The sequence below is a fragment of the Salvelinus sp. IW2-2015 genome, linkage group LG13 (assembly GCF_002910315.2).
Source record: "Salvelinus sp. IW2-2015 linkage group LG13, ASM291031v2, whole genome shotgun sequence".
Classification (NCBI taxonomy): domain Eukaryota; kingdom Metazoa; phylum Chordata; class Actinopteri; order Salmoniformes; family Salmonidae; genus Salvelinus; species Salvelinus sp. IW2-2015.
This window is the reverse complement of record NC_036853.1, coordinates 50,205,621-50,220,144: the sequence shown is the minus strand read 5'-3', so window position 1 is coordinate 50,220,144 and position 14,524 is coordinate 50,205,621. Positions and strand designations below refer to the sequence as shown.

The following is a 14,524-nucleotide window of genomic DNA, read 5'->3' as shown; positions in this document are numbered from 1 at the left end:
AGGAAGTGAGAACTCGATTTTCAAAACAGTGCCAAATGATACCCATTCTAGTTATGGAAAAGCAAACACTTCCTAGGGCTTCCACTAGATGTCACCGTCTTTAGATTTTAGTCTTATGATTCTACTATAAAGGAGGGGCTCATAGGAGCTATTTTAGTGAGTGGTCGTCACAAATCTCAGTCTCGTTTTGCGCGCGAGCAAGAGAGAGAGCTCTCGTTCCAATGCTCTTTCTTCAGACAATGAAATTCTCCGGTTGGATTCTTATTGATGATTAATGTAAAACACATACTAAATATGGATTGCAAACATCATTTGACCTGATTCTACGACCTGTAACGGAACTTTTTGAGTTTTTGTCTGGAGGGATTTCTCGTGCGTCATGAAAATGGATTCGTGGGCTGAACATGCTAACAACAAGTGGCTAAATGATGGGCTTTATGGAACTTTTCAGTCATTTCTGTCAAACTGGGAATCCTGGGAGTGCCTTCTGATGAAGTTATTCGAAGGTAAGTGCATATTTATAGTGTTTTTGTAGCTTCTGTTGACGCCAAAATGGCGACTATTTCTTTGGCTGGATTGTGCTCTGAGCGCCGTTCTCAGATAATTATTTTTCCGTAAAGTTTATTTTGAAATCTGACACAGCGGTTGCATAGAGGATAATCAACTACCCGTTTATCAAGTCAAGCCAGACAATGGGTGAAAGGAGAAAATGCAGAATGTCTTCACTGTTTGTAGGAAAATGCCTGTGTTCGCTGTATGCTGAAAGCCTGCATCTGCTGCTTGTGGTGCCTGAAGAAGTCTAATGAAATGCAGGTCCTACAAATACTGAGGTTGTCTTATGTYARAGGCAACACATGATCATAACTGACAATCCCTAAATTGTGRCAACATTGAGTCATTACTGYTTACTAAGTTTGTAATACCCTATCCATAGAAAACGGGATTCCCTATGACTGTATCTCTATTTCCTTCATGAGTTATTGTTACATAACAGAATTGTTATACCTTTTTTTGCATATTAATAAAAGAAAACAAAAACAATCAATGTCCTCTTGTCTTTGTGAGAGCTGTGGGGCAAGAGAGGATCAGTTCAATCTTGAACATGGGTTTGTGTCTATGTCACTAAGATATCCACTAAGAGGGAGAAACAATAAAACCATATACCCAAATATGTATATTTTTTATACCCAACAATAAAACCATATATTGAATTAAATGCTTGTGATTGATGTGGTGAACTGGAAGTTGCCCTGTATCAGACCAGGGTTCAAAGTGTATTTTTTCTTCTTCTGTCAAATGCATTAGCTGCACTGATTGCGCTTCCCTGGTGCATTATAACCAATAGAATCATCCCAAAAGTACAACCCCACCAATCTGGCACCATTGAAACAGTGGTGTGCCGTGGGCCTGGGGCCTGGGCCTTCAGTGAGGTCCTACACAGTCCCACCCGAATCAATCCACCTCTTATTACCATCATTATGATGCCATGGCTCTAGACACTATACATTTAGACAGAAACGCAGTATAACCAGGCGTTGCGTCACCTTGAAATTGACAAAAATTGACATTTTGGGGTAAAGAGTGTTTACCCAAAAACATGACACAATCAATGAGTCTTTTCAATATTTCCCTATTTTTCTTCACCTTTTCATTATGCAGCTCCGTTGCCCTGCACGCTTGTTCGTTGAGCTGTAGATCCACTCGGGTGTCCCCAAAAGTTTTCAAAAGCACCATTGCTTGTAAGTGCCCAGCCGTACTTTGGTGTCTCGTTGCTGCCTTGGTTAGACAACTCAAGTTTGCAAAGCCAGTGTGGCTCCAAACACCAAATCGATCACGTGCAAATAATAGGCATTCCCAGCAGTACAGTTTGCAGTGCTTTTCGGAGCCTGTGAGCCATTGATAGCGCTCGTAGTTGGAACTTTGAAAGTGGCGAACGAACCCCTTTCCCGCCTGTGACAGGCTTTGTAGCGTCGGCGTCGGGCGACCTCTCCTTACAATGTCTAACTTTTCTTGAAAAGTTCGTCTTGAGAATGGCGTTATAATTATATCCTCGACCAAATYGATATCTTCTCCTCCTTCCGCCATTGTGGGTTGAAAAAACAGCTTAGTAGTACGCRAATTAATTCGTTTATCAAATTCAGTTTCCTAGTTCTGAGTTTCTGCATAGACCTGCCCATAGGAACTGCCTCTCAATATTGGTAATCCAATCAAAAGACGTGCACGCACTACGCCTGCTAGCTGGCTCCTGTGTAACACTGGAGCCAGCCAGCGGGCGTACAATAGCCAACTCTAAAGCTGATTGGTTGACACAAAATTTTAATTTCCATTCACTTTAAGCTACAAGCGCCCGCACTGTTGATTCTCAAGGCCTGAGGGCAGATTTTAGACCCCTGGCAACACATGATGGCTGAATATGATTRGATAAAAGATCTAACATAAAGACCAGCCCTCCAAATCTCAACCTGGGGCTGGAAGCAGTGCAACCAAGAGGAAAGCTATGAAATGAAGAGTATAACTCTTACTTTGGGGAATAATTTAATACATATTTGTGCGAAAATATATATTTTTTTAAATTATAAGGCCAGCAGAGAAGGCCTTGCTGGCCCTGACAGCCCACCACTGCATTGAAATATTTGTTAAATGTTTGTCTGGCACTCCATATGCAGGCTCAACCAAACGCACAAAGTATCTGAAAGAAAACAAATGTTATGTGAATCCAGGTCTGTCCTGTATCAGTTCAACTATTTCCTAAATCAATTTACACTTTTTCTGGTTACTACATGATTCCATATGTGTTATTTAATAGTKTTGATGCCTTCACTATAATTCTACAATGTATAAAAAAAATGTTWTGACTGAGTAGGTGTTCTCTAAAACTTTTGACCAGTAGTGTATGTGTGTATATATATTTATATAGGTTCAGAAAGTTTGTGAAATAGCACAGTTACATATAGAAATCAAACTGGATGGACATCAGAAATAGAGGAAGGACAAAAAACAAACAAAATATAACTATTGTAAATTGATTGTGTCTGTAAAATGTGTATAAGATGTATAAACTGAAGGTAGAAGCCTAAGTGTTATTGTTTATTAGTTTACTCCAATTGGGGGAAGGGTGGTAGGGTTTGCAGGGAATAAAAAAAAAAAGTATGTATGTCTATGTAGGTATGTGTATGTATATACAGTATATGTATATGTGTGCATATGTGTATGTATATGGATATATATATTTACCCAAAAAATATATAGGGGATTGGAAATGATGCACACATGTAGGTCATGTATGTTCTGCCTGTGGCTATGGAACTCTGACCTGTTCACCGGACGTGCTACCTGTCCCAGACCTGCTGTTTTCAACTCTCTAGAGACAGCAGGAGCGGTTGAGATACTATGAATGATCGGCTATGACAAGCCAACTGACATTTACTCCAGAGGTGCTGACCTGTTGCACCCTCGACAACCACTGTGATTATTACTTTTTGACCCTGCTGGTCATCTATGAACATTTGAACATCTTGGCCATGTTCTTTTATAATCTCCACCTGGCACAGCCAGAAGAGGACTGGCCACCCCTCATAGCCTGGTTCCTCTCTAGGTTTCTTCCTAGGTTCTGGCCTTTCTAGGGAGTTATTCCTAGCCACTGTGCTTCTACACCTGCATTGCTTGCTGTTTGGGGTTTTAGGCTGGGTTTCTGTACAGCACTTTATGACATCAGCTGATGTAAGAAGGGCTTTATAAATACATTTGATTGCTGTATGTTTTGTTTAGTTTTTAACCTTACAATGGGGGTAAAAGCAGTACAATGTTTGAGAGTGTTCCGTGTGTATTTAGCAGTAGTGATTTAAAATCTTTTTCTATACTGGAGTAGAAGGGTTTTAGTTGATGGAAACAGATATGAAGACTAGTGAGAGTAACAAAGACATTGATGAAGGAGGTAAAGTGTAAAGACTCTAGGTACTCACGATCTATCAGTTGAAGTCACATTTAATGAGTGTTGACAGTATGTGAATGGTAATATGTCATCAGTGGCTATCAAATAGCCCTCTACTAATGCCATATTTTCAGTGGTGTAAAGTACTTAAGTAAGAATACTTTTTAAAAGTACTACTTCAGTAGTTTTTTGGGGTATCTGTACTTTACTATTCATATTTTTGACAACTTTCACTTTTACTTCACTACATTCCTGAAGAAAATAATGTACTTTTTACTCCATACATTTTCCCTGACACCCAAAAGTACTTGTTACATTTTGAATGCTTAGCAGGACAGGGAAATTGTCAATTTCCGCACTTATCAAGACGTAATCCCTACTGCCTCTGATCTGGCACACTCACTGAACACAAATTCATCTTTTGAAAATGATGTCTGAGTGTTGGAGTGTGCCCCTGGCTATCCGTACATTTTCAAAACAAGAAAATGGTGCCATCTGCTTTGCGTAATATAACGAATTTGAAATTATTTATACTTAGACATTTGGTACTTAAGTATATTTTAGCAATTACATGTACTTTTGATACTTCAGTATATTTAGAACCAAATACCTTTAGACTTTTACTCAAGTAGTATTTTACTGGGTGACTCACTTTTACTTGAGTAACTTTCTATTAAGGTATCTATACTTTAACTCAAGTATGCCAACTGGGTACTTTTACCACCACTGCATATGTTAGTAATTTGAAGAAGTAAATGTTTCAATACCAAGTCACATGACAAACAGAGTGATTGAACCTTGGGACTGATATCATATTAGGGGCTGCCATCTGTTGTTAAAGCTTACGGTGGACAAATAGATAAGCCGCCAGTGAAAATGAAGGGTACTCTGTCACGCCCTGACCATAGTTTGCTGTGTAGGTTTTATGTTTTGTTTGGTCAGGGTGTGATCTGTGTGCGCATTCTATGTTGTTTGTCTGGTTTGTCTATTTCTGTGTTTGGCCTGATATGGTTCTCAATCAGAGACAGGTGTTTTGCGTTGTCTCTGATTGGGAACCATATTTAGGTAGCCTGTTTTGTATTGTGGGTTGTGGGTTATTGTCTATGTGTAGTGTTTGTGTCAGCACTATTTGTTTATAGCGTCACGTTCGTTCGTTGTTTTGTTAGTCAAGTGTTCTTCGTTTCATTAAACGTAGAATGTATTGTTATCACGCTGCGYCTTGGTCCTCCTCTCTTCCAACATACAACGATCGTGACATACTCACTGAAATCAAACAGGGGACATTTGGGACAGAGGTACGAATAAGAGACGTTWTTGACAATTTCCAAATATTTTTACTCAATTCTGTAGTTTCACCAGTGATCTAAGTAAGAAGGTTTTTATTTTTATTTTATTTAACCTTTATTTAACTAGGCAAGTCAGTTAAGAACAAATTCTTATTTACAATGACGACTTACGCCGGCCAAACCCGGACGACGGGTTTAAGACACTGCATCTCAGTGCAAGAGGCGTCACTGCAGTACCTTGTTTGAAGCCAGGCTGCATCACATCCGGCTGTGTTTGAGAGTCCCATAGGTTGGCGAACAATTGGCCCAGCGTCGTCTGGGTTTGGCCGGGGTAGGCCGTCATTGTAAATAAGAATTTGTACTTACAGTATGTTTCCATATCCGCCATCTCCTCCTGTAACAGGGGATACACGTGACTCCTGGGAAGTGCTGCGTCTACCAGGAGATTTATCGCACAATCCCCCCATCGATGGGGTGGTAATTGAGTCGCCCTCTTCTTACAGAAGGCGAGAGCCAAACTGGCATATTCATAGGGGATGCGCACGGTGGAGACCTGGTCTGGACTTTCCACCGTAATAGCACCGATGGAAACCCCTACACACCTCCCCGAGCACTTTCCTGACCACCCCTTTAGAGCCCTCTGTTGCCACAAAACAGTGGGGTCATGACAGGCCAACCAGAGTAGGCCCAGCACCACGGGAACCGCAKGAGAAGGAAAATACTAATTCTCTCCTTGTGACCCTCCTGCGTAACCATGCCCAGTGGAGCGGTGGCCTCCCTAATTAGCCCTGACCCTAGTGGTCAACTATCTAGGGCATACACAGGGAAGGGCATATMCACAGGAACACTGGGGATCCCTAAACTATGGGCAAATGCTCTGTCAATAAAATTCCCAGCTGCGCCTGCATCTACGAGCGCCTTATGCTGGGAATGCGGGGAAAACTCAGGAAGATTTCTAAACATGTGAGCAACAGGGGGCTCTGGGTGAGCCTGGTGCCGACTCACCTGGGGTGACACGAGAGTGCCCTTCCTGCTGCCTCGACTCCCAGAGGAACCTCCCCAGCACTGATCAGCAGTGTGCCTTCTGCGGCCACAGCTGGTGCAGGGAATGGCCCCTCCTCCGGTCGCTCTAAGCGCAGCACCTCCCAGCTCCATGGGCGTCTAAGCGGTGGTGCTGGGGGATGGAACTGACAGGCCCCGATCCGGACGACCGCGGGTAGCCAGCAGGTTATCCAGCCGGATGGACAGGTCCACCAGCTGGTCCAACGTGAGAGTGGTGTCCCTGCAGGCCAACTCCCGACGGACGTCCTCGCGCAGACTGCAATGGTAGTGAACTATCAGGGCCCTGTTGTTCCATCCCACGCTGGCGACCAGGGTCCGGGAAGTCCAAGGCGAACTCCTGTGCGCTCCACGTCCCCTGCCTCAGGTGGAACAGACGTTCACCCGCCGCTCTACCCTCAGGCGGGTGGTCGAAAACTGCCCGAAAGTGGTGGGTGAACTACGCGTAATGGTCCAACACCACTTCTCCTTCCCCCCATACGGCGTTGGCCCAATCCAGGGCTTTCCCTGAGAGACAGGAGACGAGGGCGGACATGCTCTCACGTCCTGAAGGAGCCGGGTGGATGGTCGCCGGGTAGAGTTCCATCTGGAGTAGGAACCCCTGGCATCCAGCAGCCGTCCCATCATACTCCCTCCGGAGCACGAGCCGAATCCCACTGGGACCAGGTGAAGGAGGGGTGAACAGTGGTGCCTGTTGTAGTGGTGCTGGTGGAGGTGCTGGAAGAACTTCTCTCTCCCATCGGTCCATCGTCTGCAGCACGCGATCCATGGCAGTGCCGAGACGTTGCAACATGGTCGCATGCTGCTGGACGCGCTCCTCGACCGCCAAAGGGGGGTATGTCTGCTCCTGCTGACTCCATTTTTGTGGTGTGTGATTCTGTAATGGTCTGGGTGTAGCTGGTGCAGAGGAGTCAGGCGCAGGACAGCAGAGATGAGTAACACAAGTAACTTTACTAAAATATTCCAAATAACGCTAACGTCCCACTTGGCCAAAAGCCAGAGAAAATGCAGAGCGCCAATTCAAATAAATTACTATAAAAATCACACTTTCATTAAATCACACATGAAAGATACCAAATTAAAGCTACACTTGTTGTGAATCCAGCCAACATGTCAGAATTCAAATAGGCTTTTCGGCGAAAGCAAACAATGCTATTATCTGAGGATAGCAACAGAGTAAACAAAGAGAGAGAAGCATATTTCAACCCTGCAGGCACGACACAAAACGCAGAAATAAAAATATAATTCATGCCTTACCTTTGACGAGCTTCTGTTGTTGGCACTCCAATATGTCCCATAAACATCACAAATGTGCCTTTTGTTCGATTAATTCCGTCGATAATATCCAAAAGGTCCATTTATTTGGCGCGTTTGATCCAGAAAAACACCGGTTCCAACTTGTGCAACGTGACTACAAAATATCTCAAAAGTTACCTGTAAACTGTTGCCAAAACATTTCAAACTACTTTTGTAATACAACTTTAGGTATTTTATAACGTAAATAATCGATAAAATTGAAAACGGGATGATCTGTGTTCAATACAGGATTAAAACAAACTGTAGCTAGCTTTCTGGTCATGCGCCTCTAACAAACAGTACACTTCAAGTGACCCTCGTTCAAGATGGCCGTACTTCTTCATTACACAAAGGAAAAAACCTCAACCAATTTCTAAAGACTGTTGACATCCAGTGGAAGCGGTAGGAACTGCAAGAAGGTCAATTAGAAATCTGGATTCCCAATGAAAAATCATTGAAAAGAGAGTGACCTCAAAAAAGAAAAATCTGAATGGTTTGTCCTCGGGGTTTCGCCTGCTAAATAAGTTATGTTATACGCACAGACATGATTCAAACAGTTTTAGAAACTTCAGACTGTTTTCTATCCAAATCTACTAATAATATGCATATCTTATCTTCTGGGGATGAGTAGCTGGCAGTTGAATTTTGGTATGCTTTTCATCCAAACGTGAAAATGCTGCCCCCTATCCTAGAGAAGTTAATGGCGACAATGGCGTTCACTATGACCCTGTCCTTCACCACTTCTACCTGAAAACCGAGCCAGAGACCCGTGCACAGCATCCAGTCGAAGCTATCAACTGCCATTTCTCTCAGGAGTGCGGCATGAGTCCACGTGGAGTGAGCATGGAGAGAGATACCATCCAAACTTCTCTCATGCTGATGGTGTACTGGTTGGAAAATGGACAAAACCCAAAAAGGACATCTCAGTTTCAAGGTCTCAGCTTGGAGAGAAGAAGCCTTGTGCAGTATTGGTCGGTCACGTGCAGGAAACAAACGTTAATGATGAATAATAAATCATGTGAATCATGCAAATTTAACTTGTCTTTGTAAGCAGTATATAAAAGAACTAACGGGACTTAGCTCTCAACCGACGTGTACTACGGTGCATTAAGTTTGTTGGAACCTCTCCAGCTTGCTGATAAGAAAGAAGGATTAATTTAAGTTTGACTTTGAGTCCCTGCTGGTAATTTCCACGACACTGCTCCATTTTAGAATAGTTTTYTGTCAGTTCATTATGTATGTGTATATTACAAGCATAATAATATTATTCAATCCATCACAGTCTCTCTTTCTCTCTGTCTTTGTCACTTTCTCTCTCTTTTCTCCCTTTCCCACCCTCCTTTCTCTCCATCTTTTCCTTTGTATGTGTGTGTCCAGGTACTGATTGTCTCCTGCACTCCGTTCACCGTTGTGCTTGCGCTCAACTACCAGTGGGACTACACGGTGTGGGTCCTGCCCCTGCTCATCGTCTGCCTGTTCTCCTGTCTGTCTTTGAGATCGTGGTGGACATGCTCTTCCTCTGCTTTGCCGTGGACACCAAGCACAACGACGGCAGCTCCGGCTGAGAGTTCTACATGGACAAGTCCCTCATGTTGACGGAAAGGGAAGCGAGGCTGGGTGGGAGGCTATGGCTACGTCCTGATTCTCCACCAGTCATGGATTTAAAAGGAATGGATTGGTGTAATAATTGGCTAGTGGGAGTTTCCACCATTGTTAAATTGATGTCGTACATTCTTCGGTAGAAGGTGGAGAACCGGGAGGTAGCCTTATTTTGGTCTCTGTTCCATTATCCACACTAGCATTCCAATGTATCAGGCCATACATTCTAACTGGTATGCTAGTTTATACAATGAGTGGGTCTAATCCTGAATTCTGATTGGTTAAAACCGCATTCCAGCCGGTCTATTCCACAAGTTACTAAATCTATTACATTAAAATGCCTATTTAATCTGTTTCATCTGACTGCGCAATCCACTGTCTCATCAGCCCAGCCAAGCAATTTATAAACTTGATCTCCACTACAAAAAGCATCTCGACATTATCTCATATTTCTTTTAGACTAACATTTAGTTTTCAACAGCGGAGATTWGTGTAAACCTTGTCTCTCCGACATTTGCAATATTGTTTCAATATTCAAATTTGATYTCCAGCTGTCCCATAGTAATGAACGTGTCGGGAGTCGGGACRAGACAAACAGGCAGRCAGCGTTTCTCAGCCAGTCGAAATCATGAATCAGCTGYYATAATTTTAATGGATATACACAAAGAAATRTCAATTGAAAAAAAGGTCAAACGAAGACGAAGTGCAGCTAGTTTGTAATCTTTCCAGCTTTAGTTTGAAGTGATTGTTATAGCTGTGTTGTTGGCTCCTCTGAACAACCGTGTTCTGACGAGAGAGCACATTTTCTATGCCATGCGAAATCGTGCCTCATTAGCTCTTTGTTATGGATGTATCCAAATAAATGTCACTAGAAAACCATTTATGCAAATGCAGCTACTTTGCTGTTATTCTGGCTACACTTTTTTGACGTGACTGTAAGTTAGCCTTCAGTTGGCTAGCTAACAAGTAAGGGATAATGTTGCCAGCCAGTATGGCAATGAAAYATTTAGAACGAACGACTGGGTCACGTCCATAGATACAGAACAAAAAGACTGAACGACTGGGTCACGTCTCTAGGAAACGATGGGTAGCAACCCTAGATTTGTGTCTKGACTATATATTGTGGAAGGGTGAAATAGTATGAATCAATTAATCAAAATAACGTTTTTAATTAAAATATTTCAGTCTTTATTTGAATATGTTGGTAACCCGTTAAAAGTGATAATGTCCCTCGAACACCGGCTTCTCGGGAGGTTACCACTTCAGTGGATAATGGAACATAGCCTTTGYTTTTACCCAGTGCTACTTTTACTACTTTTCTATATGGTAAACAGTGTTCATGCACATATTACACTAAAATTAGACTTGCCCTCTATCATCTCTACACACACACACAGTCACTCTCTCTCTCTTTTTTAGGTGTTAAGCCTGTGGTAGCCCTTTACATTCGTACCCGTATACAGGTTGACAATTCCAGCACTGATAAGCACTTAAATTGGAACTCAGTGGCTGTACACTAACATGCTATAAATGGCGTCAGAGCTCAGGCTCTGCGCCTTGCAGTGCTGTACGGGTTTTGACTGACAGCCGTTCTGAAGTTCAACACCACACRCGACAAGTAGTTGCCTCCATCCCTCCCGTTAATTGGGCAACTTTTGGTTATTTGTGTGAGGGAAATGCTGTAAATTAAGAGGACTCTATGAATTTTTGAAAGATGAGGCATTGAGGATTATAATATATACTTCTTTGATGTCATACAAACAAGCCAAACACCTGTAAATGTGCACTTTACATCTCCATATCCTACAACTCATGTCTATAGAGTGACAATGTTTATGATCACTATGTGTGATGTACAGTTACAGGATGACGTGGCGTCATACCCTGTTCTGAACAGAATCTATTTGTCTATTGTGAAGGAAATTCACAGCAGGAGAAGCACCTGAATGCACTCATGGCTCGTTTCTATGTTCACCAAAATGTCAATCTGTTTCTCTGAATTGCCTTGCGAAAGCCTAACACTGCAAGATGATATTTTATAACCTAGCTAGTCATGTTGGCAGTAGAACAAGCTTTCTTTTTGGACTGCATAAACAACAACAGCAAGTGTGTGATGGTGGGGATGCAGAGTTGTGTTCCAAACAAAACAACTACTCTAGTTCCGCAATGGCACAGCTAGGAGAGCCTAAAAAAAGCACCTTATAGTTAAAGACTCTTCTTTGAGTCCTAAATATGCATTGGCAATACTTTGTAGATGTGTGTGGCCACTTGGAGACACCAGTTAGTCCTCTCTTTCAAACCCTTGTCATTTTTAATAATTGTGAAGACATCAACACTATGAAATAACACATATGGAATCATTTAGTAACCAAAAAAGTGTTAAACAAATCAAAAGAAATATATAAGAAGGAAAGAAAGTCTAACTATTTGAATCCAGGCTGCGTCACATCTGGCCGTGATTGGTAGTACCATAGGGCTGTGAACAATTTGGCCGGGGTAGGCCGTCATTGTAAATAAGAATTTGTTCTTAACTGACCTGCCTAGTAAAATAAAAAGCTGGTTGAGAGAATGCTAAGAATGTGCAAAGCTGTCATCAAGACAAAGGGTAGCTACTTTGAAGAATCTCAAATATGAAATATATGGATTTGATTAACACTTTTTTTGTGTAATACATGATTCAATATGTTATTTCATAGTGTTGTTGTCTTCACTATTATTCTACAATGTMAAAAATTGTCAAAATAAAGAAAAACCCTGGAATGAGTAGGTTTGTCCAAACTTTTGAATACTGCTGTAGATGCAACAAATTTTCCACCAACACACAAAACAGAATTAAAAAACACATCAAAAATGTATCTTTCATCTCTCTTAGTTTCTTAATTTTCCTTCAGTACGCAAGTGGCTGAATGTATCTAATCGGAGAAAGCATCTGAGCGAGCGAAACAGCGTCGCTCTGTCTCTATATGTGTAGGCCATCTATCTGATGCTGCCTGGTCCAAAAGAGTATGACATTGTTGCAGCCCGTAGCATCTAATGCAAGGGAAGCCAGTGAGCATTTGGCCTCCCTTGATAAAAAAAAGTATAAAATAATTGCCAATAAGTGTTGTGCTAAACTGAATGAGCTCAACTGTGAATGGTCCTGGAGCACCAAAAAAAAAGTGTCAAGGGAATCCTGTTTGGACTTGGCTTCTCTCCAATAAAATCGCATCGAGAGCATACGTCATTGACAGAAACAACTTGAATTCTTACATCTCTTTGTGTTGTTGTCCTCCGGTGGCTAGCTAGCTAGCTAAAATTGTCACTTTCCTAAATTAACCATGGATGGAGATAGGGATTTGGACTTGTGGTTTTACTTAATTCTCCATACTGGACACTGATTATAACAGCGATTCTGATCCAACGATAAATTCATACATTGTGCCCATGGCCTGAGAGGATGGAAGTTCGATCTGTAGCTAGATATAGAAGGCTAATGTTACTGTAACTAGCTAACGTTGCCCATGAAATGAAGATAGGCTAGTGAGCAAGCATTTTAGCCAGGTTGCCAAGGACAACAAAACATAGTGTGTACTGTATGACAGAGTGATAAACCGCTTCGTCACAATGAAAGAGAGGTGTATGGCATTGGCATTTCTCTACAAGTAGGGTGAGTCAACAAGTTTTTTTCTACTTGCACGAACGTGCGCACGCACGCACACACACACACAGACACACATAAATCAGAACCACGGACAGCCACCTCATATTTAGCTTACGGTAATTGGACTAAATTGTTTTTGGTATCATTTAGTTGTCACTGTATTAGACTACGCATAGGTGATGTTGAAATGTTGAAATGGACCTGGAATAGTGGAGGCAGCTCCTGTTTTCTTTGCGTCTTGCGGTAACTCTCCGTGGTTCTAAATCAGTAGTGGTCCCAAAATGTCAGAAACGTTAACGTTAACTGTTTGTTCCATGCAATATGCTTTGATATATATATATATATATCACGCTGGCAAGGCATATGAATTATCACGTTATAGACCAAACACAATTATCACAATTGTTGTAATATGCCTTTTTTTCTGGCTTGGCTTCCCCGGTGATTTACCGCACAGCTACTGTGCACCACTCAACCAAAAAACAAAGCATACTRACTTCGAGCACTTCAATATCATGGTATGCATTTTCAACAACAAAATAAATAGACTATGTCACTCTCAACAATCATAAAATACATCCCTTGCAACCTTGTAGGCTTACCCATTATTGAAGGCTTGGCTTGTTAATCTCTGAACGTGGACAAAACTTAAGGTGTTTTGTAACAGATGTCTCTTTCTATTCATCAATTGGGCACTGGAACGGCTTTCGTCGGTGGAAGAAGGAGAGGACCAAAGCGCAGCGTAGTTATGTTCATTCTTAATTTAATAAAATCAAAAACCAGAACACTTCAAAATACAAACACCAAAAGTGAAAACCGAAACAGTTCTATCTGGTGCAGACACACAAAGACTGAAGAAACCACCCACAAAACACAATAGAACACAGGATACCTAAATATGGTTCCCAACAGAGACAATGACTAACACCTGCCTCTGATTGAGAACCATATCAGGCCAAACGAGAAACCCCACATGAGAAACAAAACATAGATCATACCCACCCAGCTCGCGCCCTGACCACACTAAAACAAAGAAAATACAAAAGAACTATGGTCAAAACGTGACAGTCACTGCACAGTTTGGATTGATTGATTTTATTTGTCAGTTAAAAAATACATAAACAAAGATTTTTTTAAAGTGAGCGGGATTGAACAATAAAGTCAGGGACTTATTTCCATAAATACATGTACATATATAATGACATAGATACAGACATATTACAAAGATAGACAAAACATTTTCAACCTCCAGACAGGTAKGAGGGGGGAGTTTAAGTACAATTCCTACAAGCTTGTTTGGCTGGTAGCTTATTCTTTAGAAGTTTGGGGCTGCTGGTATTMGGGCATCTCTTTATGTCARATGGCTACCGYGTCTGTTATACAGATATAGATGTASAGAAGGAGGGTAATTCAAAKATTTTCGATCCAATATTTTGTATAAAGTTGAGCATTATATTGTTAGATTATAGGAGTAACTCTGGTTGGCATGAAAGTCTTCCTCACCTCAAATTCAAATTGTCGAAATCAGTTGGAAAGCCGGGGCGCACTGCCATCACATCAAAGGCCTGCAGTAGCTAAAGCTTAATAATAGACAAACCATACCAAATTTCCCAAACGTTTCAAAACTTTATTAGGGTAATATCAAAAGTAAGTCATTGTTTATAGGGAGAATACGAGCAGAATGTGAATGTAAACCAGGAAAAAATTGCACTA

General features: G+C 41.7%; 1 protein-coding gene and 1 long non-coding RNA gene across 2 annotated transcripts in view; both read left to right on the top strand.

Annotated features, from left to right (window-relative positions):
• Nucleotides 1-14,524, top strand: part of LOC111971329 (choline transporter-like protein 1) — a 58,063-nt gene that overhangs the window by 21,928 nt on the left and 21,611 nt on the right. The window lies entirely within an intron of this gene.
• On the top strand, nt 144-1,041 carry LOC111971888 (uncharacterized). Its single transcript, XR_011480805.1, has 2 exons — nt 144-506; nt 621-1,041. It is a non-coding gene; the product is annotated as an uncharacterized lncRNA (long non-coding RNA).